This window comes from Podarcis melisellensis (assembly GCF_964234715.1).
Source record: "Podarcis melisellensis genome assembly, chromosome: 2".
Classification (NCBI taxonomy): domain Eukaryota; kingdom Metazoa; phylum Chordata; class Lepidosauria; order Squamata; family Lacertidae; genus Podarcis; species Podarcis melisellensis.
Window position 1 is genome coordinate 29,822,639 of NC_138529.1, and position 7,038 is coordinate 29,829,676.

The 7,038-nt window shown below is 39.9% G+C and overlaps 1 long non-coding RNA gene across 1 annotated transcript; it reads left to right on the forward strand.

The window, feature by feature from the left end:
- Positions 1–775: 775 nt before the first annotated feature.
- Positions 776–4,177, forward strand: LOC309363575. Its single transcript, XR_014165417.1, has 3 exons — positions 776–2,008; positions 2,051–2,469; positions 3,182–4,177. It is a non-coding gene; the product is annotated as an uncharacterized lncRNA (long non-coding RNA).
- Positions 4,178–7,038: the final 2,861 nt, after the last annotated feature.

Below are 7,038 nucleotides of genomic sequence, written 5' to 3' on the forward strand. Positions count from 1 at the left end.
AACTCCCAGGAAGGCAGTGGAGGAGGAAGGCTCAGAGCCAGGAGAAGATTGGTGGGACTCGGAAAACTGGTCAGAGGAAGGGGGAGAATGGGGGGGGAGCAACAGGCTTGAGTGCAAGAGAAGAGCCAGAGTCAGCAAGCCTTTCAAGGGCAGGACAGGGGGCAGAGGGAAACACTTTAGGCCCCAGATCTGAAAGAGAGGAGGAGGAGGGAACAGAAGCTCCCCTGCCACTTTGACCCCAAGGTCACAAAGGACTTTGCATGTAGTTGAACAAAAACCTCAGAAAACACAATGGGGGGCTCCTTCCTGCTGGAGTTTACACCTGCTTGGGAGACATCTGCAGAGGAGGAGGGTTAGCGAAAAGCAGGAGGGGCCAAGAGCCAATCTTGGCAACCGAGCTTGCATGCTCTCTGCTTGTATGCTATTTTCTTGAATAAAAAGCTGACTTTACTTTGAATCGATGACCCAGCCCTGCCAGATTGCCCCACAAATGCTACATTAAGTGTCCTTTCATATTCTTCAAAGCAGCCTTGTTGACGTTGCGTTGGCTATAGCCTGATAGAACTTATGTTTCATACATTCGCTGGAAGTAGAATTGCTAAGGAAGTAGATCCCTGAAACTCTTTGCTGCCTCTGCTATCCTCATGTGAGGGAAGTGGTGCAGCTGGGACTGGACCTCAGGGCTCAAGTCCAGGATCCCACCACAGCTCAGCCTCCCTTCAAATGAGCACCAAGAGAGTAGCAGATGATGGGGGCAGCAAGAAATAAGGTCCAGCAAAAAAACCTAGGCCAGCATGGGCATGTTGGTTTGCACTGGGGCTGACACTGGTTGTGTTATGGTTGTCATATGGAACCATGTATTGAAACAATATATGGATAGGAAAGCACAGATCTTTCATTTAATAAGGAAGTAGGGTGGACTTTGTGTAACCATGGCCTTAGCTCCTGAAGAAATGGCAAATCCACCAGAATGAGGGACAGGAGCAAGTACGGTTGCCACCTGTCCCTTAAATGGGATTGTCTAGTTTTTCTTTATATATATATATTTTCTTGAGTGTTTTCAACATAAAATACAATAAAAGCCAACCTAATCTAATAAAGTAAGAATAGGAGAGAGAGGGGGAGGGAGGGAGGGAGAGAGAGAGAGAGAGATAAAGAAAAGGAAGAAGAAAGAAAAAGAAAAATAAGCACAATGTCCTTTATCATAATTATATCTTAACCTTTTCCCCACACACAGAAGAGTGAACTCTTCCCTCTCTTCCCCCAGCCTCCCACCCTGGGGGATCCTCTCCACCCTGCTTCTCACACAGGGCCCTTCATCTTCCATCCATCACCTTCCTGCGTGTATCTTCATTAGTGAATTTGTTGTACTACTTCTATTTTGGCCTGTTCTGCTTGACATTTAGCTTCCCTGTCTGACATTTCTTTTTCCACTTGTATTTTGGCCAACTGAATCTGTTGTGCTACTTGAAGCCTGGCTTGTTCTGCTTGAAGCCTGCCTTTTTCTTTCTCTGTTTCTATTTTTGCCATTTCAAGTTTTATTTTCATCTATTTCACCTCCTGACTAGAACTGCCCTCAAAAGTTGCTCCCTCAGTCTGAGCTTCTCCCTGGCTGTCTCCTCTCACTTAAGGAGTTCTAGATGGGAGTGCCATTGCCTGACAGGAATCTTTCCCTCAGAAAATATAAAACTTTATTGTAGTGCTTTATTTTACTTGTGGGTTTTATTTCATATCACGATGCTAGCTCCAATTGCAGCAAACCCCTCTCTTTTAACTACCAAGAGTTTATCTTATTGTTTTTGTGTGAGAAATATCTTTGACACCTGAAGGCTCAGGGAAGTTGAACAGATAAGGATTTATTTTGCAGAACAAAGTTGCTCAAACCAAAGATGTGTCAGGAGATAAAATTCTTTAAGGAAACAGTTAACTTATTTATAATTATATTAAATCTAGTGAATGTTACAGGTTTCTAAACAAGGTAGTAAATGCACAGCTTATTTTCACGTCAGTTACTTATTTTCAGTTATTACTCTTCAGTTAGATGTTACAGGTTTCTCGACAAGATGGTAAATGCTCTGCTTATTGTGATTTATTTCACTTCAGCCCCTTAACTTTTTATCATGGTGTTACAGTACATTGGTTCTTAAATAAGGTGGAACTTTCTGTCAGTTTCCCAGTCTTCTATAAATCACACTCCTGAGGTACTTCTAGAAGTGTAACAGATCCAGGGGATCACCACACCCTTCCTAACTGGTTTTGGATTCTTCTCTTTCAGGAAGATCTCTCCCCTCCTGACTGAAGTGTGACCCAAGTAGATGTTTTTCTTCACACAGCTCTTCTTCTTGCTCAAACTCAGCCTCCCAGTTTTCTTTTGTCTGAATACTCTCACAAGACACCAAACACTGTTTTTCAGTCTAAGCCTTTCTCTAGCTGTAGATATTTTCCTCAGAGTAGATTTTACACACACAGGTCAGGAGCTATACTCCTCTCCTACTTAATTTCAGAACCAGCTTTCTCCTCAACCCTCAGAACACTTCCATTCTTCGACTGCTTTTCTTTTTCCCTCCCAAAGCCTCCCAGAGTGAAGCTACCTGTTCTTCCAGTATTACCTAGACAGTGGGAAACCGCTTTAGCTTCTGTAATAGTGGTGTCCGTAGATTTTAAATTACAGCTTATGCAACAGAATTATACAACAGAAAAATATTATTTAGAATTTATTGGACTCCATTAGACTTGTACAGTGGTACCTCGGGTTACATACGCTTCAGGTTACAGATGCTTCAGGTTACAGACTCCACTAACCCAGAAATAATACCTCGGGTTAAGAACTTTACTTCAGGATGACAACAGAAATCATGTGGCAGCGGCGCAGTGGCAGCGGGAGGCCCCATTAGCTAAAGTGGTGCTTCAGGTTAAGAACAGTTTCAGGTTAAGAACAGACCTCCGGAACGAATTAAGTACTTAACCCGAGGTACCACTGTATATAAAAAAGGACTGTCTAATGTAGCTCTATGTTGGAGATGTAATAAGGATAATGCCTCGTTGAAATGTATGTTATTGCAGTTGCCTATACTCACTAGGTTTTGGGAGAAAGTGTTAGACTGTATAAATATGACTGTGCGGAAAAAGTTAATATTCTCAAAGGAAAATTTTCTTTTTCATTATACCTATTGTATGCAAGCTGACAACTTGACAACAAAAATGGATTTTATGTGCCTTAACTGTGGCCAAAAGACTGGAACTAATGAAAGTAAAGAAGAAAGCTATAGTCCCCTCTAATCAATCGATTGATGACATGACAACACTTGCGATGGCTTATAGATGCAGACTTCATTTGCATAAATATATTGACTTTTGCAATGAGTATACAGAGTAAAGTAGGTTATTAATATATGTATTAGGACAATAATAATACTCATATAGCTGTATGATAATGTATGGTACTGTAACTGCTTATATTTAGTGTATTATATTATATATTTTGCCTTTTTTCACTGCCAATACTATATAGATACACGAGCTAGGTTCATCTTGCCTATACTACATAAATTTCCAGGTCGTACAAAACAACTTTATACCTCCCTGCTACTTCAAGATGAAAACCCAGATGTGACATACTAAGTTGCTAGATTTTGCGCTGCCTGATGGATATTCATCGAAGGATGGTTTGCACCACAAACTGGGTCCAAAATGCAAGACCTGTGTTCTTTCACTCTTCCTCCCTTATAGTTGCTTTTAACTGTTGGCCTTGTTTTTATCTTTTATGTGTGATATAATCACCTTTTAACTACTAGTTTTTATCCCTTACCTGTTTTAAGTCTTATGTGTTCAGTTTATCCATATGTTTTATCTTATGCTGGTCTGTGACTGAAATAAATTTTGATACTGATATTATATATTTTTTCATATATTATTTTTATATTTTATATTTTTAGTTGTACTTTCCTCCCTTTCCTTTTTTCACTTTATTTTCTATAATTGAAATTTTATTATTAAAATATTAATAACAGAAAAAGAATGTTTTGGTTTGCATATTGTTTTAGAAAGTGCAAATTAGGTAGATTTGCCCATAAATGTGTACTGAACCAAATTTCTCCCATCCCTAATAAAAACAGAACTGATTGGACAGGATGAATCCTGCAGTTCAACAACAGCCTAAGTTGTTGACTGTGCAATATTGAGGAATGTGGGGATGTTTTGCCTCATCTAATATATGGATATGTACAGTAAAGCACAAACAACCTCAGGGGTATTTCACTGTAGTTTCCTCCTCTCCCACTGTTACATTATAATCTGAGGAATATCATGCAACACAGAAACTTCTACACTAATCTGAACCTTGGCATACTTCCCAACTCCATTATGCAAGAGGAACCTACTCCTGAAAGGAAACTTTTTAGCTGCAAGACAGGGAAGAATATCTGCCCTAAATATTCCTGTGCAGAGTCACACTGAGTTTGACTACATGATTCAGAGCCCTGTTTGTCAAATGATCCTTTCAAAATTCTGGGAAAGCTTAGTGTGACATTCATGGAGGGAACTATACTAAAGCAAAGTTTTGCGTACACTGCCAAGGCTTTTTCCTATGCACAATTCATTGCTGTTGTTTTTCAGAATTTCTGTAACAACACAAGTAACAAACATAAACAGCAAAAGTTAAAAAAGAAAAAAAGCATCACATCATTTCATAATACCATTAAGAAGATTATACACAAGCAATCAAAGTGAAGTGGAATAAAAAACAAGTGAAGAAAGGAGAAAAGGGTCTTTTTCCAGGACAAATCCTCATTTTCATTATAAGAGCTGCCATAGTGATCCATAGTTAAATGTGTCCTCTTTATTTGCTCTTCAGAATATGGCAACCCTAGAGAGGGGATAGACTCTGGCAGAGTCCACATAGTGAAGAGATCACACAATGGTCCTGGATGTAAGTTTCAGACCTCACAGCATATTTGTGTGTGTGTGTGTGTGTGTGCATGCATGCACTCCTGAAGAAAGCAAATATTTCATATGAAGCAAGGGAAGAGAGAGATATTCTGTTCAATTAGGCCATTCAATCTGTACATTCAATGTTACCCCACAGAAGTGGCTGGATGGTGAGAGCAGCAGTTTGAATACGGAGATGGAGGGAACCCCAATGCCATATGCAAACAACAGCAATGAGTGAGGAGGCTGTTGAAGGGGGTGACTCACTCTGTGGAAATATTGGGAGCATTATGTATATGCTTCTCTGTGTGGTTGGCTGTGACATGGATAAAAGGCCACTGCTGTTTCCTAGTCTCTGGAACCCAGAAACTATGGCTTACACTTACTCTGCATTCACTTTTCCAGTTTCCAGTGCTTTTAAGCACATAATTTTATCCACAATGCATATCCACTTTTATCAAATACTACTGTTCAATGCATTGTCTTTCAAACCAGCTTCACATCGAATGGAGTCTTTAAGCCACTCCTACTTCATCTCTCACCAGGGTGTGAACACCTTTGCATAGGATAAAAGTATCTCCACCCTGTGAACGCCCCCCCCCCTGCCAACAAAAACAGAAACCAATCTGACCCTAATGTACAGTACCTGTTCTGATGTAAACTGCTAGGGTGGGAAAGAGCTGTGAAACAAACAAAAAACCTCATTGTGCTCTAAGGCGGTAATGGGAGCACACCCTACATTAGAGACAGTCAATTACTAGATCCTTATCAATGACAATAAGGTACAGCCATCCTCTGCTCTTAAAAATATATACAGTGTTGAAACCAAGGGCCAGAACGTCTTGTCTTTTCTCAGCTATATGTGGAAAGTGGACAAAGGGAACACAACAGCTGAGAAAAGTTGACCTCTTCAATGTCATCTCAGATTATGCATATCCTGATTTTGCTGAGGGACAACACTCTTTCTTGCTATTCTAAAAACCACAGTACTTCCAGTTCTGGTAATCTAAAATAGTTACCCAATATTCTAACAAAAGCTGCAAATTATATCATTTTCACATAGTTCATGTTCCATGTCTAGGTATACCTTCGGCATAAGCAAATTTGTTCCTTGTTCTTATATATATATATCTCAAGATGCTGTTTCCTTCTCTGAAGCTGTCACTTCTTTGTACTGATCTTACACTTCTTTTAAGTATGAGATGTCAGCTCAGTACTTTTCCACAGGCAAGACAAGTACCCTTTAGCCCATGTGGTTGGCTATGCAGCTTTGGAGATCTTCCTAGGCAGCATTTTGGCCCTTCTCAGCAAACTTCGGGATGTACTTCTTTTTCTCCAGCAACCCTAAATATGTTAAAACAAAAAAAATCCTTCCAGTAGCACCTTAAAGACCAACTAAGTCAGTTCTTGGTATGAGCTTTCGTGTGCATGCACACTTCTTCAGATACACTGAAACAGAAGTTTCCAGACCCTTCTATATAGTGAGAATCCAAGGTCTTTGTTCAGACCAGGTTTCTCCATGGTTTTAAGGGGTGAAAAGGTGAAAAATGGCTTTGTCATGTATAATGAGATAAGAATCCAAGGTCTTTGTTCAGACCAGGTTTCTCCATGGTTTTAAGTTTGGTGATAAGTTGCAAGACCTTGGATTCTTATCTCATTATACATGACAAAGCCATTTTTCACCTTTTCACCTCTTGCTTTTTCCTGTAAGACCTATTGCAGTTGTTAAGAGTCGTCAACAGGCTCATCACAGCTATCTGCCAATCACCCATTCCCACCACCCTTCTGAGTAATACCCCTCCCCACCTTCTCACTATATAGAAGGGTCTGGAAACTTCTGTTTCAGTGTATCTGAAGAAGTGTGCATGCACACGAAAGCTCATACCAAGAACTGACTTAGTTGGTCTTTAAGGTGCTACTGGAAGGAATTTTTTTTGTTTTGACTATGGCAGACCAACACGGCTACCTATCTGTACCTAAATATGTTGTTTGGCTAAGCTAATTTGGAATACATACTTTTACAAGCAATTTAAAGCAGCTAATCAATCAATTCACTACTGAAAAGTTTAAAATAAATGAATCCTCCTGAACAATCCAATCAGAATAATTTCA